The 26,605-nt window shown below is 33.1% G+C and overlaps 1 protein-coding gene across 1 annotated transcript in view; it reads left to right on the top strand.

Moving 5' to 3' along the window:
- Window positions 1-2,244: 2,244 nt before the first annotated feature.
- Window positions 2,245-26,605, top strand: part of LOC107193035 (cadherin-related family member 1-like) — a gene marked incomplete at its 3' end in the record, with an annotated part of 43,112 nt that continues 18,751 nt past the window's right edge. The window contains exon 1 of the mRNA XM_015582410.1: window positions 2,245-2,426. The remainder of the gene's footprint in view (window positions 2,427-26,605) is intronic.

Raw genomic sequence — 26,605 nt, 5'->3', positions numbered from 1 at the left:
TAATGCCGAATTTTATATCCAGTTAAAACAATTTTGCCAAAGTCACATGTTTGCAACATTGTCAACAACGCACAATGTTATATGCAATGCTAAAAAAAATTTAAATTACCGCTGCTACGAAGAACTCATACTATTTCCGCCAATTTACATACGTTCACAAGACCAATACAGAAAGCGTTAACATAATATTTTATCAATCGGAACAGTGTATCTTCACTCGTAAATCTTTTATTCGTATTAATAAAAATAATTTCCATAAACGGTGTACTAACTTATGAGTGAACTGCTTCATTATATACACAAAATATGTTTTAGTAATTATACATAAAATATTCTAGTTGCAATGCATCTGTGATTGTTACAGTATATTTGCGAATGATTTATTTATAGTGACACTGTTTTTGGCAAAAAGCATATAGCACTCTAAGACTATAATATTTTCTCACTTGTGGTGTATATGCTAATAGTTGTTGACGTAGAAATGTTCTAATATGTATAATTACAATCTGTTGTGTATATGAAAGTAAAAATTATGCACTAGACAATGTGGTGTTGCTGTGATATATGCACCTATGCCTATGAAAAATATGCACCTTTACTGAAAAAAGGGAAATTATAATTATGGAGGAAAAGGAAGCGAAAGATACAGCCTATTAAATTTTACAATGTTTTTCTTTATGATAATTTATCGTTTTGAGGCAAACCACAGTACACCTTATACTCTTGCAAGTCACTTAAAAGTGATAAAAGAACATTTTTATTCTTTAAAAAAGCTGCATATAAATAATATTATTTCTATATGACGTTTTTAACAAGGCGCATTTGAAAAATGTTCTATCACTAACGCGAAATTATTTAATACTTCAACTGTACGGAAAATTACACGAACTGAAAATGTCGGCTGAAGTGGACCATTATTTATTAAAAAACTTATATATATATAATGTTTCTACGGTAGATTGTGCACACTTTATTGCAGACAAGTCAAATTGCATCGGTTACAGAATAAAAAAAGTTTCTATGTGAACACCACGGTGACTATTGTTATACGTAAAACTCATAAAGTTCATTGTTCTATCAACAATTATCTAATTTATGAAAGACACCTCAAGTAGAAGCGCAACCTTCGCCAGCGTATGGCTACGTACAGCTAACCTGAGAAAACGAAAGGAAGAAATATAAACAGAGGAAATATAAATAAAAAAACTTGCCATATTAACCTTACGGTGACATTTATTAGATGTAAAATTTCATAAAGTTCATTTCTCAAGCAACAATTATCCTCTTCAAGCAAAAACACAACATTTGTCAACGAATGTCGAAGTCAGGTGACCAGAGAATAGGAAGAGGGGAAATCCATCGGCACACGCCTCGGGGAACACGACGGGCTGAATTTAACTGCGAACCACCGTACGTTTTGTGGTGTCGGCGTACGGTTAGTGCTCACGCCGCAGAACGAACACCAGGCACCGATCTCCCCGCGGTGTCTCGGTATTGCTTTCAGTTTGCTGTCGTGAGCACACCTGAACAGGTGACTGGCTCTGTATTTTGATTCACTTCACAGTCGATGCTCTATCGTGGATAACAGTGGACATTACAATTTCGACTTGCATATTGTTCTTCAAATCGCATATCAATATTTGTAAGACAAAGATTTCAGTTTCACCAACGTTCTTTCATTTCCTAGATTCTGTACTATTGGAAAAAAATTGAAAAGTCGTTAGAATTTAACATCGATGTCTAAGTGTCTAAACGTTTGTAAGAATTATATTGCATGTGCTTATATCCTCATTGTTAAATGTACACGATTACGAACCGTTTGAAATGTTTGAAAATTTCTGTATATGAACCGAAGGCTTAATTGGTCCTACGATCTTTTCGAAATTTGTAGCGCTTGTAAACAAAGTGAAAACGGTGGTCAATTATCTCAGACAAATCAGAAGTATTGCCATGGGCCATATTCCGTTTAACGCGTGGAGCTCACCTGGCCAGGTGAACACGCTCGTCTAGACCGCAGTTTATCAGTAACGTGCTGACAGTCCGCGCGGAGCAACGAAACAAGGCTGCTTGAATAAAATCTCGTGTTTCTTACGCGTCGTATGACACTTGAGAAATTGTTTTCAATAAAATGTTTTACCGTTGGAAACCAACTTTATGTTTCAACAACGTGATTGTGTATTCCTTTTTTTTTTAAATAAAACCGGTAGTGAAACAAATTGTGGCTTTCGAACCAAGTGACATGTTACCAGTGAAAGTATAGGAAAAACAATTTGTTACGCATGTGACATTCAAGAACGATTCGTAACAAAAGAATGGACGTGAATTAAACAGTAACATGTGCAAATACTAGACTTCGGTGTATTCGAAAAAAAAGTATCAACAATATGATGAATTAATGCTTCCATTACGAAAGCATCGTGAAAATCGTAAGTATTCCTCAATTAAAGTCGAAAAAGTTTTACACTTCGTTTCTCGTGGAAAAAGTTTTGAAAACTCGATTGTTCGCAATTTTTGAGAAGTTACGGAGCAATTTTATTTCCCGACAGCGATTAGTAACACGTCTATCACGAGGAATGCGCCTCGGCGATTTACGTTAGTGCAGAATTTCGCGAATTTCCTGAAATGCAATTAAGACTTGTCATATTGAATCACTACTTAAAGTTTGCTAGCGTGCGATTGGATTGCAACCTTCGAAATTCTTTTAATAACACATCTAATGGGAAAACTGTGGAAAATTCTGTTAATTTGGAAATTGAGATGTGTAATTAAAATTTTAATTCTGATGACGATAGATGAAAAAGTTGTTTCTACACTTATTTATCTCTGGATAACTTTCTGTCACATTCTGAAATTTTGTAGGGCACTAGTAAGTGAGACAACGAAAATTAAAAATTGTGGTAGCAGAGTAAAAAATTGTGGTAAATAAGTGTGATTGATATATTAAGAGATAATAGATGGAGTTGAAAGTAGTCTAATTTAAGCTGTAGGTAAGATAGCCTTGCAAATGAAGTTGGTTTTTCTAGGATTGTGATCAGCTTTCTACAGTGGTTTGTCATTTAACAAAAATTGGTACAGTGAAGGGAATGAATAAGTGGGTACCGCAGAAGTTAATCGACGATGGAAAAACATAATTGGACAGAGAAAGCTATTTGATTTCTCTGCAAACAAACAAAGAAATTCTGTTTTTCAATCGTTATCTGTTCGAATTAAATAGCAGTGTGCATTAACTTTGGGAAACGGATTAAGTAGAAGTGTGTAATAACTTTGAGAAGTAAATATAGTTCTTATTCAGTAGTAAATAATCAAACAGAAATTGATTCTAAACAAATGGAACGCGTGTGTTTGAGGTTAATGAAAATTAAGTAGACGTATGAAGACAAAACAATATATCTTTTATAAAGAAAGCTGCATTGCTATTATGAAATAAAACATTTCAGGTGCTGTTCAATATAGTGTATTGTTTTATTATAGATTAGTATAACTATATACACACAATTTTTGTTACGAAAAACTCGCCATTGTTGTCAATATAGTTACTCAAAGATATTCATACCATATATTAAAAGTTTTAATAGACAAATCAATATTTATTTTTGTATAACATATTGATGGTAAACATCAAAATTGCAATTACTTATATTCTACAACTGTTTACTGTTATTTTTAATTATGTAAGTAAACTTTGTATAGTTTTGAATAATATTTGAAGATTTTTGTTATAGTCGTAACAAAAACTTACTTACAATCAGCTAAGTATTAGTAGGATAATATTGCATATTGTTCAATTTTTTGCTTTCATGAAATAGAAATTGTTATACACAATCCATATACCGACATTGTAGACGCCGAGTATCAGTGTCCTCAATTTTTGTCACCATTCTGCAATTATTGTAATAATTAACGACTAATATTCGTGACGCAATCTCGAATGCTGTCTAAGGACATTATCGTAATCATTTTTCACCTGTCCCACATAACACAATGACATTATGAAATCTCAGTCCTGTTTTTCGTTCATAACAGATAATGAGGGCACCTTGCCGTTACTGTTGTGAGTTTCATTTTAAACAATATTTCACATTATTTCTTAGAACCGTAACAATATGCTTCTTACATCATGAAATTAGGTACTTTCAAACTAAAAGAAATAATTAAAATTAATCTAGGTACACCATAATAATGGGATCTTGCCATATATTCTTCGATGCATTATTTTATAATTGGAATTTACTTCACAGTTCGTTTTTATACATGTATGCAGACTTGCTTTGGCATAATAATTTTCTATACCTATTCTTCTCAAGCTTTCATGCAGTTACAATTTGCAAATCTTCCGCAGGTTCTTTCATTTAGCATTGAAAATAAGAAATATTAAATCAAAATTTATGTTTATGAACATTAGATATATTCATTTGTTTACCACCCTACTGTCACTTTTTACTTGTATATAGTGTCAATAGTACACATTGAGTTGTTCGTTTTCCTATTTTTCGGAGAGAATTTCTACAGTTGTTGTAAAAATTAAATTAGACAATTTATATTGAGTACTTTATATAAAATGTAATTATGATTATCGTGAAATGAAGTATTTACTTTTAATTAATACAGTATAATACTTAATAACGACAGGCGGATTCAAGAACAATAAATTACAAAACTAATGGTAAAACTACTTATTTTATTGTAAATGGTTTTTTTAATTATTTCGTTGTAAAAATTACATGTTTTGATATAATGGTTGAGTTCGATAATTTTCAACGTAGACAAAATCTATCTTTGTATACTGCGATACTGTTTACAGCTTATTTAACACACGCTAATATACATTTAATCATATGATTATTCAAAGTTGTGATTAAACTGCAGATGTCTATACATTTATAAAATTTCATAATCTACAAAATGTACTAAAATAAAAATGATAATAAAGTTCAATACTCTTCATGTGTCACTACGAACATAGTAAAACTTCCAGTACAGGAAATTAAATTCTGTTCAATTTTCACTATTCCAAATACATATGTGTGTTTGTGTTTAAGACTGTGAAATTGCATAATAAGCTGCAGTCTAAGTTACAATAATACCTGCGTAAATGTTTGGTTTATACTTTTCTCCAAATAGTATTTCGATAACTTTTCGTATAAACATTTTACCTAATTAATGTTTCAATAAATCAACACAATACCATATATTTTTTAAATATAAATAAAAAAATGGTAAATATTTTCGTTACTCATTGGTAGAAATGTAGATCACGTAAATGTCCTATAAAATAATTTTGTAGCACGTGGGTATAGACCGTGATATAATACAGATGAATCTTTTAATGAATTATAAAATGTCTCTGAACATACAAGTATACTCACAATTTAAAGTAAGTAACTTGCCGGAGAAGGGTCTTCATGAGGTGTGTAATACGATAGCAGTTATCGAGGTCATGCAATGGACACCTTGGCGAGTACGGATGAATGGACGATACTCGTCACACTGAATATATATCAACCACCATTCTCGCTTATATGTATACTTAGACATTGATCTGTTTTCACATAGGTACAGGTAAAATACAGTTGTAATTAGTTTAGGAAAATTCTAATTTTATTACTACAGTGTTATTGTACAATATATTATGGTTGAATAGTTTATACTCGACCAAAAAGAATATAATTTACATGAATATAAATACTAACGAGGTTGTGAATACACAATATTAAAAAATTTATTTCTGCAGAATATTTTTTTATACATTCTACTTCATGCAGTATTTAATATCAGCCCAGATTACTTAAAAAATATACTCAGAATCGTGTAAAGATTTAATTGTATAGAAATTTTAATTTTCATGCAATTTCCTATCCAATCAGGGCCTTGAATTTCATAGTATCAAAAGTGTATTAAATGAAATATATAGCAGGTCATTTTTAATTGAAGCATCAAGTTTCAATGGATTTGTGTTGTTTCGTAAGTGAACAATGTGAAAACTTGCTGGAAGAGAAATAATGGAATGATTGTGATCTAAACTTGAAAGTTCCCATTATGCTCTACACAAATACAATATGTTCAAACATTGTAATGAAATTCACAAAACTGGACAAATGTATTCGAACAAAATGCCGTGAACACTTACTATTGTGTTGGGTAAATAACTGTGAACAAAAATGATTGAGTTAATATTTTACAGACGTCAAAACTGCCAGAAACATTGCAAAATATCGCAGATAACTGAATAACGACCACAAACATATTTTTCGCGTTATCTAAAGTTGTCTGATATACAAAGAAATTTCTATAGTGGAATGACAATCCCTGATTGCAAGTATGGATTTACATTCTATTGACACCCTTTGGAATTATTTAAAGTAGAATTTAAAAGCCAAGGAATATAGAAATGGGAATAAGTTACTGGAAATGGTATATTAAATGTGGCAAAGTATTCGTTGCAAAAAAGCCCAAAACTTGTGGAGCCTGTATCGAACAGGGATCCAAGTATTCATGGATTCGAAAACACATGTTAGGGAATTTTAATCATGTTATGTTATTGCGATTTTAAAATAATATTATTATTTTTTAAAAGTTTGTTAAAATGAAGTTAATGACTATTTTATTTATTATTCAAAAATAATAATATATTTTTGCTGAAGTTGAATAAATCAACGATGATGTCCTATATTTTATATTCCGCTCTATGTACTATGTAGTTTTTCAATTTAATATTAATAGCATCCCTATTTCAAATACGACAATACAAGTGTACCCCTGAAACTCAGCTTTTGACTGGTACTCCAAAAAGTATATACATATTATATAAAAATATATGTTATGATTCGCCTGAAATTATTCAAGTGTGTAAAGCTCCATTGATTCTGAAACCGTTCTGGACATTTGCTATGACGTAGTGCCTACACAAACACTATTTAGAACTACTAGCGTTGAATGCATGCTCAAATAAATTATATAATATATTCACACGTATCATATATAATATAAATAAAAAATAAATTAAAAGTCAACATAAATTCCGAAAAATGCTCCTTTAAAATTTCAGTAGTTATAAAATAATGATATTGGAAATTAATCATTTCGACGAACTTGTTTGTTCTTAGTGTTAAAATAAAAGTAGCTATACGTAACAAACAAATGACACCAAAATTTAAAGCTAGTAGCATGTTACACTAGCCTTCCAGTATATAATACACTTATGAAAGTTGTATTGTTAACTTACAACCATGTGCACTATAACATTTTATTCATAGGAATACGACTTGAAATCAAATTCAGAGAAAAGCAATATTCAACCTGTGTACCTGTACGAAAACGAAATTTCCAACGTCACCTGGCACATGTTTAAATTATTAGCTTCGTAAACAGAAAGTGGTGCATGTACATCGTGGCAGGGGACGATTGTGTAAGTATACATCGGTAATGTGGAATGAGTCCGTCACGCAACGATATTCTGTATAGGGTGGGCTGGATAGCAGACGGTAGCATGGGGTGTGTCAATACCCCCGTGCGGTGTTATCATTCGGAAGCATGCATGGCAGGTGTAGGAAATGACGTCACGCACCTCGGAGTATCCTCGTTCGAAACGCGACCGTACTGCCTATTTTCGTCGGACCACCATGCATAAAAACTTCCTCGGGTCTACCCATGTGAAACGTAACAAAGGATATCCTTGCCTTCTGGATTAACCCACGGCGCACGATAATTACGAATACATGTTTTTTTCAGAAATTATAATAAAAATTCTGTTCCTTAAATAATTATACACTACTTTTAATTCATCATGGATACACTGTGAATTATATGCATTTATTCTATACACAAATGGGTAAAACTTAATTAAACAATAAGTATTACTTGATTTTACTGATAAATGTATTTGACGTTACTTTTATGAATGAAAATTATTAACATAGCTCCTTTCTTCATTACAATAGTGCACTCTGGTCGTTTCAATGTACTATTTAATAGGACAATAAAATCAAGTATGTTAGATACTATAATTAATTAAGGTACCGAATAAATCTTAGTTAAATTCGGCCATTTACTCCACCTGCATTAAAAAATGGAAATTTAAGCCAAATTCATTAATAATGTTCATAAAGATGCATGCAAGTTTATGTTAAAAAATAGTATTTAGCGATGACAACAACAGTCATCTTTAAACTCAGTATAATTATTATGTAATGAACATAAAATAAATGTAACACATGTGTTTCAATGAAAAACATATATTGACTCTATTTAATCTTATTTTGTCTAATAAAATACATATAATGTTCAAAAATGTCAGTAATGAAGTGGCCATTTCATATGTAACAACCTAATATAAAAAAATTTAAGGAAGTTATTATTTTGTTTCGAACGTAATAATTCTGTTCATTCATGAAATAATTATCCCTTTAATTCTGGCCTTTCTTGAGTTATTTATAAAAATCTATGAACCTATGAAGATCCCCGACTAGTCATGAGATATCAATAGACTGCGGATTTCATGCATTAATAGCATATATATACGATTGCCTAAAACTTAATGCAGTAATAAGTTGAATAAAGTTCACCAAGGTGTTTATATTCAATCTGATAGAACTTGTGGTAAGGTAAATATATTTTTGTTTATTTCCAATTTCTACAAAGTAGTTTGTAAACATTAAAAGTCGCATGAATATCCGCGATCTAGTTATCGATCTTGGTTTATTAAGTGTACAAATCAGCAATATTGTTTTCACAAATCATATTAGAATTTGTATATTCAACATATCTTACGATTAAGTATATTTTAAAGTGACATCTTCATATAATGTTCAGGTAATCATACTTGGAGAATGGACATTTAAGTGTGAGTTTTATTAAGAACAAAATATTGAATTTGGGGAATAGTTTAATTAAAGTATAGGAATTATAACATCCAAAAATTGTATTCATCGTTTTGTTTCTTATGTTTCTTCTGAGAAACCTTGATGAAATTGGGTCAGTCCTTAAAACTTCACTTATATCGATTTATGAGGTTCGATAAATGAAGAGGAAGCGCACTTCTTGACATAACTTCAGCATCTTGGTTACTTGTTTCAACACTTTTCAGAGCTACAAGTTTTGAGAAAAATTCTTGTTTTATCACAGAAGGCTAGTACAGATACATGAAAATTTCTTCTACAGATATTATGACATTCAAAATATATGATTTAAAAAGCATAAATGTTCATATTAAAACATAAGCACAATAGTTGTTAGGATCTTTGCACGTTTGAATGTAAGATAATTATATTGTTGAATTTTGAATAGATGAACGTTACACTTCATTCAGCAATACATACGTATACATATAACATCAGGCATCATGACGTTTACATACCGAATCCTTATAATATAGGAACATATCAATAAGAATACTCATATCGTTTTTAGTGCAAATTCTTCCGAGTTCAGCAGCCACCGATAAATATGTAATGCAAAAAACATATTGAAATAATGCCTTGTTTCAACACCGTACTCGTCACCAGATATATTATAATTATACAGTATATTCGTAATAAAACAACTTTATCAATGTGCTCGATAGCTAAGGAAAGAAAAATTTTGAAGTAAATTTTAGAATACAAGTACCTACTTTATAAAAAAGTTAGAGATAAAATATATATCTAATATCAAGTTAAGTTCGATCAATAATGTTTATCTTGTCTAATTATTCCAACAGCGTGTATTATTTCAAATTATTGAGAATGATCAATGGTTAAGTTAAGACAATAGACTGTGTATTAATGTGGAATCGAACACATGTATAGTACACACTACATGTGTACGTAGTCGAATTAAAATGCCATGAATGATCATATAATTTCTGTATTAAGAAATATTTAAAATTTTATTATTTTTTAATACATGTTTACATAAAGTTTTGTATTGTTGTGATCCATAAAACATACTACTCAAATGTGATCGCATTATTTGGGAATGTCTATCCGTGACATTTATACTTAAATTATAACTGAAATAAAATGAAGGCAACTTTAAACGGTATTTTAACGTACCTATTTTCCAATATTGATAGTTAAAATTAGGTTTAATATCAACTTAATATTATAAATTTTGATTTATATGTTTCTTACTTTTTCTTCCTTGTCATTTTTTTTCTCTCACTCTCCTTTCTGTTTTTTTACAATAACTATGTATAATTATGTATTGCGTGAGGTAATTGAATTACTTCTACTACCATTACTACTATAAATTAACACATTACCTACCGGCTGCTATTTAATAGGTTTAGTAGAGTCAACGATCAACAACCACGGAACTATTATTAGACAATTCAATCACAGTAGCAAATTATATTCATGAAAAATAGCAAAACCTCTAATAGAATAATGTAACAATTTCTTCTTTAATCCAGATCTAAGTGTAAATTAATAGGCTTTTTATTTATAAGCACTGGAACTTAGAAGTCTATTAATAGGCTACGGGTCAGTAAAGTGTTAATAAACAAAATATTTTCCATTATATGATGTTTATCCCCTTCATTTCGTGTAAGGAAACCGGAAACATGCAGAAAATACGATGTTACACCAGACACAGAAGATGTAATAAAAAAGGTAACTGTACAGGCACGATGGCGTATTATCGCCCCAGTTGTTACGTTACCTTTTTGGGGCCGTCTGAAAACGGAGAACCTTCGGAATGGTCTTCTATTTAACAGTCTTAAAAGTCAAGAGCGTAGCCGACACACTCTGTTGGCAAGAGGAACACCACATGGCATATATTTCCAGCCACACATCTGAAGTGTCGAACTATCCGGGGGAAACATCTCCGCATGTGCGTTCAAGCCTGTTATTACCTTAATCGTCTGTTGCATCGCTCAGAAACGCTTCGATGTGTCGCCTTCGTTGCGGGAATAACTATTTGTTGTATAAAATTGTGACAAATGTAATCTTGCCACACTATAGAATTTCTAGAAAGTGAAAATTAATGGAGTCCATTACTTTTTGATAACAATTTCAATGAATCACTTTTATAAGAACAGCATTTCATTTTCCTGCTGGAGTATTAATTTCCTTTACAGTTCTTTCATCAATATTCAACGATTCTATTAAGGTAACTCACAAAAGTTGAATGTAACCAAATTTTGAAAGCATTATAACGTGTCCCATAATGTGTAGAAGTAATTAATAGTTAAATGGTTTTGGAGTGAAATTATTGTTAAGGAAGAATTAGTATGCTTACGAATATTATAAGTAGGTACTTATAGAGTGTTTAAAAATTACTGGTACAGATGTATCTTATTAACAATTCTTACAAAAATAAACATAAATATTCTAGTAAACATAAGTCTACAAATGAACAACATACATACTCAACTTTTCAGTGTATTTGATGTGTTTATTGTAGTATATTTTATATTTTTATGTGAAACTTAGATTAGGTGATTTACAGCACAAAAAGGACCTAATTCCGTACGGTAATATTACATGAAATTTTCGACTAAACATTTTTAAGTGATTCTTAATCTTTATTCCCATACTTATTACATTTAAATAGGAGAACGCTTATAATTACAGCTTGTACTATAAAATACAAGATTTTTTCAATAAGAAATAGAATTTTCATGTATTACTTTTCACAAATTTTTATAAGTTCTTATAAGAAATTATTACGACTTGCCATAAATGCTTTCATACATTGACCATTCGTAGAGCAGTCTGTTTACTTAAATAATGACCTCAAACTTGCAACTACATGCGTACTATAGTACGCATAAATTCTCTACGCTCCCTTTGGTGTAATTATCGCTCAATAAAATACACAGTAAAGAAAGTGGTGAAGTGTGAACCGTAATTTTGAAAAAGAAGCTGGACATCTCGGTCACGACTTCTTCCATAATCTAGATGCTCTCCAAGGGAGAATTAATGACGTTTCATAATCTTGCCCAACTATCTGGTTTCCGGGCATCGGCCTTGCAGACCACTGACTACAGCCGGATGTTCTTCTCTACGAGCGAACGAATAACCACCGCGGCGAAGCGACTGAACGAGGCTTTAGCGAAGTCAATATGTTTTCGCAAAGTTAAGTGTTAAATCACAGAAGCTGGCAATGCTTAACACGTTGACTGCAATGGTAGTCACCGATCACTGGTGCCATTAAATTACACGAAGAAAGATTGAATTTCTAAAGAGAAAAAAAACATTGAAATTCTAAAATTTCTAATTTAACATTTTATAAATATAATTATAGTAAGGATTCGATAAGAGTTTGAAACTCGGGATCGCTTCAAAACTTTCACGGTGTATCGCGAATCGTTTCAACACCTCACAAATCTATTTATTGCACCAAACCCGAGCCTCGGTAACAAAAGCGGGAGGGGGGGGGGCAATAAATTACACACTTGACAGGTTCCACGGCCTCCTCGCCCCAGTGGTGGGGATGAAAAAATTCTCACGAGGAACTTCCTATCCAACTCTTATGGAGCCTTTATTGTAGTAGTAGACTAATGTTGAAAGAACTAAGTGTTCAAGTCAATGTGTACATACTTATATTGTTAACGACGAAGACCTGACCAAATGTATAATAGTTTATCATGATACTGTCCCAAGAGTAAAAACTACGGCAGTTAACGTACATATTAAGCGTATGTTTTGGTGTAAACACTGTAAAAAAACGGCTTCTTCTGGATTTTTTCAAAGGAAAACTATAACACACACAGTAAATCAGTTTCGAGTTTATTAATATACATTTCAACATATGAAACAATCTTTTTTATGTTACTTTTTTAATTATATTAGGCTGAAAAGTCGAACAATTACTGTGACGTTAAAAGAGGAGGATGTCCAAACGGTATACATAAAATATCGAGATCCACTCATCTGAAATTAGAAAACCAAAGTTTTTCTTCAAATTTATAAGTATAGTTACCGTACTAAGCAGATTACGAAGTTTTGGTTAACTAATACAATTTTTATGTAACATTTCTAATGAAAAAATGAACTATTTTTTTAACTATTTCATAAAAACAGTTACCAATCAGCGGATTTTCATTATTTTTCAATAAATGTGCTTGATACGGTAACCATTCCTAGAAATTTTCACTTTGGTTGTTTGATTTCAGATATATGGATTTCGAGATTTTAGGTACACCGTTTGGGAATCTGTTTCTTTTATGTCACAGACATTGCTGTTTCCTGCAATATACATTAAACAAAATAACATAAATATAATTTTGTTTATATATTAAAATGTATATTAATAAACCCCAGACTGATTATTTACTCTGTGTTATAGTTTTCGGTTACGAAAATCCTAAAGAAGCAGTTTCTTTATAGCGTTTATACCAAAATGTACACTAGAACTGTCGACAATTAACAATTCGAAGTCAAAATAGTATTTTGTGTTCTAGAAACATAAAACGGAATTTGATAGCTATTGCTTGCATATACTTCAACCTAGCGATAGGCTAATATATTTCCTTAATTCGATTTTATGTCAGGCCCACTTTTATTTAAAGAAAAATAGTGCTTGTTTAACATTTGTTTTTAAGCACATAAGATAGCTGCTAGAGTCACATTTTGTCAAATATCATATGATTTAATGGTTTTCTCGTCAAAAGCTGACCAGACCACCCTGTACACCACTATCACACTATCGTAGAAATGCGATTTTTGTTAATTTATCACTCGTGGAAGACGTAAGTTAGATTCTACGATTTGACGCGTCCAGACTCAGGAATATACAGTGGTATAGTTCAAGGATTCTCCGCTAGGGGTGCTTATGGTACTTGTCAGTCACTTTGGCTATGGTAGCATCGAGCATCGATAAAACAGAGGGAATCGGTAAATGTAACCTCGTAACACGTGCTGGATCGTATCGATTGTTTTGTTACGCTGTTGCCACATGTTCCCATTAGTGCCACTACAATTCTGCCCATCAGAAGAACGATGGAATACCTACGGCTGGTGGCCAGATTTCGATTCTCGCCGAACGTAGGAAAAGAATGACGCGACCGAAAAAGATTCGAAAAAAAACAATACATACTTACGTATTAATGTGTGCAACGATAAACCTTTTCTATCCGTACTTGCAACGATGCTTATGTTTTTAAACAATGGAATTACGTACGAAATACTAGTTGTACGACACTAACTCACGACTTGAATAAATTTGATCAAATCAAGACCGCGATGATCGTTGCGCTCACTTCAACTTAATGACGAGAGGGCTCGTTTAATTCGAGGTGTGGTGCTGATGAGTAAATTTTTATTCATCTATTAAACTAAATGTATTTATAAAATTCAACGGTGTAATACAAGAAAGTATGGTGTGTACTCTGTGCTTGCTGGTGAGAGTCTGCCTCGTCGTTTCTCTTAAGTGGAGGATGTTGTGTTGTAGAGGGTGTGTCTTGGAAGAAAGCGGGTGTAGCTGGTGTGTGATTGGTTTTTTCGTCATTGGTTCTTATTAGGAAATATTGAAGAAAGTAACTAAAGGGGTGGAGAGTAGGGATGACTGACAGTGAAAAGTAAGAAGGGTGGTGAAAGGAAAGGTGAGAGTGAGACGGTTTGAGGAACAGGATGACCTGAGAGTGAGGTGTATGGTGGTGGAAAAGAAAGGTGCAAGTGAGAAGGTTTGGGGACAGGGATGAACTGTGGGTGATGCGTACGGTAGTGAGGAAGGTTTATGACTGTGTTTTCCGGTGACTTTATGAGTGCAGCGGAACCGTTTTTAAGATTTTTATGGTATAATCCGGACGTTTGAATTTTCGGCACGTAAATAAAATTAACAAGGTTTAAGCTAAGCTGAAGGCTCGATAGATTGTTGTACGGCGATTTATGAGTCCGAACACTAGTAATGGTATTACCGAGAAACAAATTGTAAAAATGACACAACATATATTCCGAGTATTCTATATACAAAAAACATGAAGTATTATGCATATCTGCTGTTTGAAATGATATTTATTTATCTTTTATTGACATAATTGATACGGGTACTACAAGCGTACACATATATTTCGTAAAAAGGACGCAAAAATAACATTGAATGGACAAATTTATTCGATGAGAACTTATTCACCAAATAAGGATTCCTTTTTTTATTCGAAGAGCGTTTTGCTATTTAGCTATTTTTTTTTGCAAAACAGTTTAGAAGGTCATTAGAAATGAAATGTATATGTTGAGAACTTGTGAAATGTTGTGAGGAACATTGTTAGAAAAATTTGAAAGTATGTGAAAAACATGTTTCTCGCGCGCAGAAAAAAGTATAATGATTTCTGAGAAAAAATGGTTAAATAAAACATAGATATTTCTAATACCTACAAAATGAGATATAGCACGTTAAAATCGCTGTACATGTTCAGTTGCAAAAGACTTAAAACTGTCAAAATGAGATCTTTTAATTATTTAATACTCGGAGGGCTTTGAACATAGAGCTTCGAAACTTTAGCAGAATATGGCATCCATTACGATAAAAAAGTATGCCAAATTTCAACAATAAATATTTCTTAGTGTTTACAAAAAGCCATTAATTTATGCCAAACGCGTCTCCGGAAAAGTTAAATTCTTCATCTCGGGCAAGTCGGACAGCAAACAGCGCGGATATTTTTTACTCTTTGAGAGTTGTACTATCATATAGACTTCAAATGAGATGAATTTTTAAAATTAAATCACCGAAAAATAGCTCCAAAAAATAGGTACCTTTTGTTCTTGTAAACAATTTGAATAACATCGTCATTTTTTATTCTATTGTAGGATTTTCATATATAATACTGTAAGCTGTAAGGTGTGAATAGTGTGTAACAGTGTATGTGTGTGTGTGTGTGTACGTTCCCGATATTTCAATAAAACAAAACACATTCCTTCTTTATCTCTGTCGCACTTATGTTTATGAAAATTCTAGAACATATTGATTTAAAACAGCTGTAACGTTAATCGATAATATTGATTTTTTAAAACATCTAGGATTTTCATAACAGACGTAATGGAATGAAGAATGTGTGTGTGTGTGTGTGTGTGTGTGTGTGTGTGTGTGTGTGTGTGCGCGCGCGAGGATTTTTCCGTTGACGACGAAAGAACCTCCCGGTCGAGAAAGGTCATTCTTCGGTTCGAGACGATTTAGAAAATATGTTTAAAATATATCACTATATTTCCTCTGTAATTCTATTCTACTTCCATACAATCTCTTATAATCATAGGCATCGAATAAACCTTTGAACAACTTCTCCCAGTACGCATGAACGCGCTGCTGAGCGTTGATCACCGAAGATCCAAGACCAGCGACCGTCCATCGGGATACAATGTAAGCAGGCAAGGATTCATAGATAAATGAAAATTTTAACTTTTACATTTTTCAATATATTTTACTAAAAGTGTCATGAATGAATTGAAGAGATTCTCCCGATGAAAATGAGTGCAAACACGACATCAGTCGAGCTATTTTCAATAATATATCATTTTTATCAGAACATTATGTATGAATTGATCAATTTAAATTGTTCGATTACACTCGAGTTTTATCGGGAGAATATTTTCAATTCATTCGTGACACTTTCATGAACATATATTGAAAAATGTAAAAGTGTAAATTTTCACTTATGCATGATTTCTTACCTGCTTACATTCTATGCCGATGGGTGGTCGCTGGTCTTGACGTCGACGCTCGGCACTTGGAAGCGCGCAGAGTTGGGCAAAATTTATATGTAAATAAAAAGTTTGAATAATGAATAAAAGATAAAAAAGTTTTATTCGTTATTCGAAGTTCGAATAAAAAAAGTATATTTATTCGACGAGCGTCGAATGAATAAATTTATTCGACGAGAATTATCCGACGAATAAAAGATACTTTTTTTATTCGTAGCGTCGAAAAAAATTTTCATCTTTATTTGTATCTTTTATCCGAAGGCTTTAAATAAACGTTACTTAAAATAACTGTGGCCAGCCAGCCAGCTCGAAAAAACGCGCTGGCGAGCTTCGAGAGTCGAACGTCCAAGGCCAGCGACCGACCATCGGCTTATATGTAATGTAAACAGACGTACACTAAAAACCAAATAAGACCATAACTGCGAAATGACGAATTTCGGTCTTGTTTGCGCATATTCCTCACGGTTACCTTAGTTACCAACGTCTTAAACAATTGAGCATCATTATGCCTCGTGTAGCATCATACATTTAGTGACTGTGAAGTACAAACGTGCCAATTCATAAGTATTCATGTCTTGAAAAATACTTCATTATGTCACCCGGTGTGTGACAAATTCTATCGTCCCTATTACAGAAAGCAAGAAAGTGGGGGAACCAGGGGTTCGAGAGACCTCTCCTGCTCATTCGAGATGCGCGAAACAGTTATGCTCTTATTTGGCGTTTAGTATAGATGAGATAAGCAGGCCAGTCCAACTTGTGGCCCGCGGGCCAAAATCGATAATCGCCCCTACCGGCTTGCTCTTTCAGCCGAGGGGAATGACCCCCCTCCATATCCACAAGAAGCCCGACGATATAGAGGCAAGAAAGCGTGTGTACATGCTCTGACTGTCCCCACTTCTAACGCTCCAGAAATTTCTACCCGCACGTACATCTATTAAAACAAAACAGATTTTGTAACTTTCCTTGACACTTTCCTGAGCAAAAAGATCTGCTCTTTCGCGTCCTATGGTTAGATTTTCTCCTAGACCTTTACTTTTTAAAATAAATGAAAAAATATCAGCAAAAAGTGGTGCATTTTCGATGTGTTTTTCACTTTGAACATTGTTTGAACATATTTAGATGTCTATAATCTAATAACAATTTATATCATTTTGTTCGCAAGAGTCCAGAGAATTAATTCGTGTAAAAAGAACTTAATAACTATTACTGTAAAAGCACAACACAGCACCAAAATTGAAAATTTGCAATTTTTTCAAATTTGATTTTTTCAAAAACTGGATCTGCTGGAAAGAAACGGTTTGCAGATTCGTATTTACCTCATAAAGACCTATCAGAAACGCTTATTGACAATTGCAAAAAAATTTAGATGTTGAACAGTTAAACTTATTCGTTAGGAAGTTATCGAAGCTTCATGTTTACAAACATTGTAATGGAACATAACGTAGATACTCCGGAACACTTGCCGAGAGACCGAAATAATTCAGAGAACTTTTAGTTTCGATAACTTCCTAACGAATAAGGTTAGGGCATAAGTATGTTAGTACTTTTATGTAGAGCACAAGAAACTGCATCGATTGGTGCAGTCGAAAACATAGACTTCCATTTTTTTTAAAAGTGCAGTTGCACTTTTCTGATGCACCGATACACAAAAGTGCCTAAAATTAGCTGCATGTTATGCACCGGCTGGTACCATTTCACTTTTGCTTATAACATCTTCTTCTATTCCCAACCGTTTAGGAGGTACTGTATACATTTTTACGGTTCCTTCACTTCGTTGAAGTAGAGTAGAGTTGGGCAGGAGTTTGCACTTAAGGTTTAGACTTATCTAAAATCCCTAATGTTACACTGAAAGCCATATAATTGTGAAAGAAATAACTACTATCCCTTACTATTCGATAGACAATTATTTCATGTAAATTACCTGTCACAATATACATATAAAAAAAAATATATTTCCAAAAAGTTCGCATATTATGAGGTAAAAGAACGCAACGAGAGATATTAAAAAAAAATTTTATTTGCCTACATACAACAGTTATGTCAATATAACAAAACAGCTAATAGTTTACCATTAATTGTTTTAATGTAGTCAACAGTAATTACCCGCAAGTTTAGTGTCTGCTTTAAATGAATACTGTATCTTGTTAGATTCCGCAAATTGAAAGGCTATTCAGCGGAGATCTTCGAAGGTCAGCCCATAAAAATATTCGTCCAATTTTGTAATGTGAGAGACCAAATGTTTAGCTTGTCCTTCATTAAATACTGAAACAAGTGAATTCAGTACTTACCGCATTGTACGATACATAATGAAACGACGCACAGTCACAGACGAGATATAAGAATAGACCTAACATGCAATGTAATTTAACCCGAAGCCATAATGTATGTATGTATTGCTATATGCAATCATGGGTGTGTGTGTGTGCTTTGCGTTATCACGGTGTCGAATGTAGTTCCTGAAATCGGAAACTTTTATGGAGAGGTGCGCTTGAACCAGCGTGATTTTCGTGGGACACCAAGTCCTATAAGATGTTAGGTCTATTCTTATATCTCGTCTGTGGCTCAGCTACGCAATTCCACGCTGGTAAATGTACCTCGTTTTTTGGCAACTGACAATCGCTACTGTCAACTGTCATAACCGAAACATTGAAATTCACACACTGCGAACTTTTGCCCCACTCTACTCTACCTTGTATTCTGTGCACACTGAAAATTTTGTGTACTAAAATTACATTATTTAAGTACGAAGTAAAATAATTATTTTTATACTTTATACTACGAAAGTTATTAGAATTATGCAAAAATTTCAACATACGTGCGATAATATTTTCTTTCGTTAAAGAACAGCTGGCAGCCGAATTTACTGAATAGCAATGTATGTACATATCTAATGTACTATTCAATTTCTATTGTATTCTTTATTACGTACACCTTCCGAAACTCTTATACTTACAATTAATAGATCATTAAGAGCATACATTCCCTAAATTATTTTTCAATTAAATTGCATGCAAAGAAGATTGTATTGAAACTACTTTCGTTACAAGTGCAAATGGTATCGATTTATAAAATATATAGTCATTCGAACTGCGACCAGAATAACATTTGCAACAAATATTGAAAATGTCATTTCCATTTATCTGAAAAGGAATGGGTATTTAATACAGAGGAACTGTGAGCACGATTTTACCGTTAAATCAGAGCATTCGTCAATCTTATTGACACATGTACGAGAACTGAAAGTGTAACTGAAGAAATGACATTCCATATGACGTTGCATGCATGTCCGATGATGGAAGATTCTGATTGCATGCCCAATATGTAGCTAATGTTACGTGATTCAGACCAGACTATGTAGGTGTCATAATAGACAAGCAGTGTCCTTGAACTGTGATATCATCGTGATGTGCATCAGTAACAGAAGGGGAAAGTGACATTCATGAAATGTAACTTCTAGTTTTATATTTTCGTCAAATTGAAGTAATAGAAGTGTTTTCTTCACAATTTTAGAAATAGATAAAATATAAAAGAAGCATTTGGTGATTAAAATTTACCTTTGGTTTCATCCATAACCCAGATAGCACCGTACATCCAACGGACGTCCGTTTCATGTCCAGTTTATATCCGAATCTCCTACATCCATTTTGGACATCCCCAGAATGTTCGTAAGCCTTAAATTTCGGATGTTCTATGGCTGTCCGTTTCTTAAGTCTTACGAATGTCCGTACGATGTAACTTTCGAATGGTTTCGTTAGTAATTTTGGCTCAATGTCATTCCGTACAAGGTGATGGAACCCCATGAGCAAGGTGTAATTTCTTAGAGAATCAATACAGAAGTGTGTCGACACTAATGGTTTTGTGCGGAAACTTTAGAAAATTTGGAAATATTAAAGAAAAAAAATACTTTTAAGAAATTTAATTGATTTCAGTTAAGGTGGTCAATAACCATAACACTTTTACGTTAGACCCTTAGAAAGCGAGGAAGAGAGAGGTTTTGGATCGAACGCTTGGGATTGTTTCGTTTATACTGTTTCGAATGCTTGCTCTTGTATTAAAAAATATGTAGGACTCTGCCTCGCAGAGCAAGGGGCTCTTATTGGTCCTGCTAATTGCTGAAGCAATTCCTCCGCAAGTCAACGCTGTAAAAGTCACGGCTTACGTATGTGTTTGGTTTCGCGCCGTGAGCCCCTCTCCACAGTGGCGATACGTGGAACGCCGCCATAAAATACATAGCAGGTGTATTGGTAATAGAAAGGAAACATACCGCCAAATAATATTCTTACTAGATTTTATTGCAATTTCGAGTTTTTATACTCAATGGTAATTTTTTATTTTACACGACGAGTATATACGTCAACCGCACCGCAATAGAGATTTGGATTGACGTGTATACACGTCGAACGCAGTTAACTGGTTAAGGAGTGAAACCACCCTTCGAAGTTTCGATCCGAAATTTTTTTGTTATAAACAAATTTATAGTTTGGCCAATTTGTTAGCAACATATTATTCTACATAAAAAACCGTAAACCTCGTCCATTAGAAGAGAAATGTATGTCCCCTGGTTTTCGAGATAGTACTTTCGGGTCGAAACTTCGAGGGGTGGTATCACCCCTTAAAGTCGCGTCTCAGCCGATAAAAAAAATACGTATCCCTTATTTTTGACTGCTTAATAGACATACGAAGTTTCATCAAAATCGGAGGTGGACACTTCCGTGCCTTCCCTTATACGTGCGGAAATCGTAGGAAAGTTAATCTTTTATTTATTTAAACACCGTAATTTTAAACATTTGGGAAACGTTTCTTATACGCCTTTTAAGACATTAACATAGCGTTTTTAAAACTCTTTAAACGTTCCCAAAACGTACAAAGAATGTTATTTTCACACATTCGGAAAATGTTCTGAGAATGTTGACAGAGGACGTCCTCAGGACATTCCACTTTGTAAATAGGACCCTCCTAGGACATTTAAAGATCTTAACGAGGACGTATGGGGAACATTTAGACTTCTTCGAGATATTCTCCGAATCTACAAAGCGTCTGGAACCCGGAACGTATGTATGTCCTCTGGACGTACATATGACGTTTTTGTGCTAATTGGGAAGTAAAACAAGAGTTAATGCCTACTAACTACGGGTCAGTTCATTTTATATTTTACGTCACAAGTTATGAATAAGTATTTATTGAAGCTTAATTTTTGAAAGAGAATGTATACCAAATGTAGATCGCAGATAATAGTATCGACAAAGATTTCTGTATTCTAATACTAACTCCACAAAAAAATTATGTATGTATTAAAATTATATATGTATGATTCATTTTTTACATATTCAAAATAGCAAAAAACACACTTGTAAAATTAAGCAACTAGTAATAGTAAATTCAACGAAGTTATATGTATAATTCCTATTGTCGTATTCTACAGTTCCTGTCACATTTCAAGTAATATCTTTAACATGTTCTATATTTAATTGTCGAAGAATTATTGTTGTAACAGCAACACTTAGGTTAATTGAGATCTATACCGAAAATTTTCATATGCACACTTTCGAATTAGTTTTTGAAGTACTAAATGCCATGCGTTCCTTCTAGTAGATAAAACAAGAAAATGTGCTTAAAAAATATAAACATTTCACTAATCATCATTATTTTGTTCCCATACATAGTGTACTGTCAGATACCTCGTAACTTTCTACTACGTAGTAGTACATTTTAGTGCATCTGGACATTGTCACACACTCATACTTCGTACCCTTAGTCCCTTCCAACCGTTCATGACTTCATCGAAAACAAGCAGATTAGTCATGGTCCTCAGGAAACATTCTCTTCGTCTCCTTTTTAAAAATCCAAACCATCTCCAACTACACCACCCCTGCTTTTCAATGACTAATCCAAGTCTCTTTTTTCCACACCCCTAAAATAAAAATCACCAATACCGTTTTCCCCACCAGCGGTGGTTCTTCCGGCGACTTCACCGCCAAGCGGCTTAGAGTTAGTCTCGTTACAACCAACAAGCTCGAACGTCTATAGTCTACATAATAAAGGACAATTTCTTTACACAAGTAATTTCGAATTATTTCCTTTCCGGGTTCACGACAGTACATTAAATATTACTGCGTATTTAAATGCATTTTCCAGACTGATTTCATACATTTCGCACATTATTCGGTGTATTTACTATCATTACATTTGAAACGCAAAGGTGCGTTCTTCTAGATTCTAGACGATGGTGATTTGTAAGTAAGAATTTATATTGTAATCACATAAAAATGGTTAAAGTAATGAAATTAAAAGTTCAAGCAAAATGAAACGAAACGCCGACTAATGAACTCTACAAGTGAAAGGGAGATCTCATAAAACAAATCAGTTATGATGAACACGTAAAACAGATCAGACGAATGATTGCCGTAATAAATCAGCTTCTCAGAGGACGAGAATTTACTTTGTCTTTCACGCTTGTGTTACGGTTATGCGGTGTATAATACCGATACCGTGGGAAACCGACTGCAACTTCCGGCGAGCTTTCACTTCGGTTAATTGTCCCCCGAGTCGCTCGTGGCTCCTGACAGTCTTGACATTGAACGTAGCTCGCATCGTTGCAAAAGGAAAGCTCTCTGGCACCTGTTAATCACTTGTCAAATTAAATGTAACAGTCACATACATAATTGTCGCGAGTCAGTTTTGTTTCACGAAGAAGTTGAGTCCTTCTGTAAAAACTGACAGTCTGAGTGACATCGTGGACTAGCATAGTGACACAAGCTTCGAAGAGAGAACATCTTTCTTAATTTGAGGAAGGCGAGTTAAGGTGTCTACTGTGCTTATACTGCTTATGAATAAGCAAAAGTGATTTTTTCAGAATTTTACGGGAAAAAGTATCTGCATTTATTTTCACGATCATTTTTGTATTTAATAAAAGCACTTTTAACAAGTTTTTTGTTCAAATTTTATGCGAAAATATTGATCTTATTCAACAATTATGCAGGATTTCCCGGAAAGTCTTTATAAAAAGATGATTCGCGGTAATTACTCCTGCGTAGAATTGGATCATCTGACATCAGCATTTCGAGAAAATTTAGTTTTCTTAACTAAATGTATTACTACAATACTAATAAATTAATATTAGGTTATCTAGTCTTTAATTGAAGCATTTTAGAAAAATATCACTTGGGACAAACTGGGGGACGATGAAAGTTAAGTGCCGATTTTTATTTAAAAACCATTCCTTTTCGACCATAAAATAAACATAGCGGATTGAAAAATAAAATTCTTCGATTGGAGACTAGATTTTTATATCTAAAATGATCCCTCAAAATTTAGAACGGATGTATTCAGCGATTATCGATTAATCTTAGTCACCGACTTCGAATATGTTGTTTTGTAAAATACGAGTTTCAAGTTTCAAATTCAATTTGCATGTAAAAGAAACATTTTTTTAACTTACACAGAGTCATTTATTTCAGGCCCATATAGTGGTAGACCTTCAGCTGCACTAGCCGATACAAAACAGTCAATTTCATGAATTTTTCCAAATTTCTAACCACAAAAAAATCCTTTAATTCGGCATTCGTGCTTGACTGTGGATTCTAATAATTTTTCATTTTCCTTTACGAACAGTAAGGAAGTTGTAGAGCAAATGCATGAGATTGTTTTTAATCGTCCGTAATCCTGGTTATGCCAGCTTTGCTGTTCGAAAAGTTTTCTTGTTATCATATTTCCTTAATAAATGGAACATACCATTGGTATATATTACGCACTAAACTCATAATATTATGTCCCATAAATGATATATATTTCATGCTACATTATACATATAGGGTATTGACTTTAACAGTATCCACGATTTTTCAGTCGTTTGCAGTAGTGTATGTAATAAACAGAAGGTATTAATCAAACCTTATCCGCCTTAAGCGGACAATGTATTACGATAACAAACATTTAGAACATATATTTTTTTTAATGAACCCGCGATAACCTTGAGTTTATTAAATGAAATCATATGATATTTTTGCATAGGGGACATTAAGACGAATTCAAACAATAGAAAATGTGACACGTCTATTCTAACAATACTAAATTTACAGTAGTGGAAGTAATAGAACGAAACGGAGCATAAAGTTGAAACACGCTACGCTCTTGCTGCTTGACGGACCATCGCACACTGTCCACATCAACTGCTGTAAAATTATTGGTGTGTGAATAAAAGTGTCATATGTATTTTATACTGGTTGAATTTGTCTTAATGCATTCTATAACATAATAAAATAAAATTATATGGTTTTATTTCGTAAAAATCGAGGTGCCCTAGGGTTTAGTATGAAAAAAATATATTTTCGGAATTTTCATTATCGTTATACGTTTTCCACATAAATCAGATCAATTTTGAATCATAAAATTTGTTTATTACGTTGTTGCAAACGGCTAAGAAATCATATACACCGTTAGAGTGAACATCCTGCATAATTGTACGTGTATATTTAAATATTAAGTGTACCAATGTTTAATCCAATCTATAACACGTTATTTTTCTAAAGTAAAAGAATGAAGGCATATATAAAATTTAAATAATGTTGCAGTTTTACTAAGAAAATCGAGTCTTACTCGTTGGTACCAGCTACTCATGCAAAGGTACTACTGCAAAGGTACACTCACCAAACAAAACAGAATAACAAATAACAAATAAACAACTGTTTTCTGATAATAATACCTTATTTCATAGTAAACTTACTGTTTAGTAAATTCCTTTGAACATGCCATCGTGTACATGTTTTTTATTTATTAAGCGATACAGTGGATCATAATTAATACATATTTTTGCTACTAGAAAAACAACTTGGCAAAAGTGGTGAAAATATATATTTAGCAGGGGTGTGCGGGTACCCGACATTTCGGAATCGGGTCGGGTCCGGACAAGTGGGGCGAGAGCGGCCGGGATCCTGACAGGAAAAATCGCGTCGGGATCCCGACAGATGTCGGGTCCCGAATGAAATTTTCAAGAACTTTTGCGTCTAACGGCAAAAAATTATAATATACCATACTGAATCTTCAGGTTCATGATATGAACTATAAATGCTAAATAAGTTAACGATTCCAAATGGAATCATGCGGTTGAATAGGGTTAGTAATACAATCTTCAGTAAACATTTCTTCGTACGTTATGTTAAGTAAAATAAATAAAGTTAAGAATATTAAAATTCTTTTAAATTAGACTTTAATATATATATATATGTATATTATAATTTAAAATAATATTATACATGCCTGTATGTTGTATGATAGATTAAATATCCCTAATACTGCCACTTTATTTATTTTACTTAATACACACATAATGTACGAAGAAATGTGTACTGAAGATTGTATTATTAACTCTGTCCAACCGCAGGATTCTATTTGGAATCGGTAACTTATTTAGCATTTATAGTTCATATTATGAACCTGAAGATTCAGTATGGCATCGTATTGTATAGTATAATTTTTTGCCATTAGGCGGAAAAGTTCTCGAAAATATCATTCGTCTGTCGGGATCCCGATGCGATTTATACTGTTGGGATTCTGGCCGCTCTAGCCCGACTTGTCCCGACCCGACCCGGTCCCGAAATGTCGGGTACCCGTACACCCCTGCAGATTACTATTTAATGATAGATAAAAAAAACAATACATATATAAACTGTGCTACTTTAATGTACTTTAAGTAGGAATGATTCACAAAAATTGAAGCCTCAATTTATTTACAAAAATATATAATGAAAGTATGAAACCGTGCACATAATGTAAATACTGTATGTATAAATCTTACTGCACGAAATAGTAAAAAGCTTAACCTCAAATCACAAGAAAAATTTTGGTTTTTCTATCATATGCATTTACTTTAAAAACAAATACATAATTTGTTTATCCTCAATGAAATTTCATTTATTACAAAAGCAAGTATTCGCTATTAATTTAATATTCACTTCAATGTTTCAATCATTTTTTAAAGTTTTCTTTACTACAAG

The sequence above is a fragment of the Dufourea novaeangliae genome, unplaced genomic scaffold, assembly GCF_001272555.1.
Source record: "Dufourea novaeangliae isolate 0120121106 unplaced genomic scaffold, ASM127255v1 scaffold533, whole genome shotgun sequence".
Lineage (NCBI taxonomy): Eukaryota > Metazoa > Arthropoda > Insecta > Hymenoptera > Halictidae > Dufourea > Dufourea novaeangliae.
This window is presented reverse-complemented; position numbering and strand designations above follow the sequence as displayed.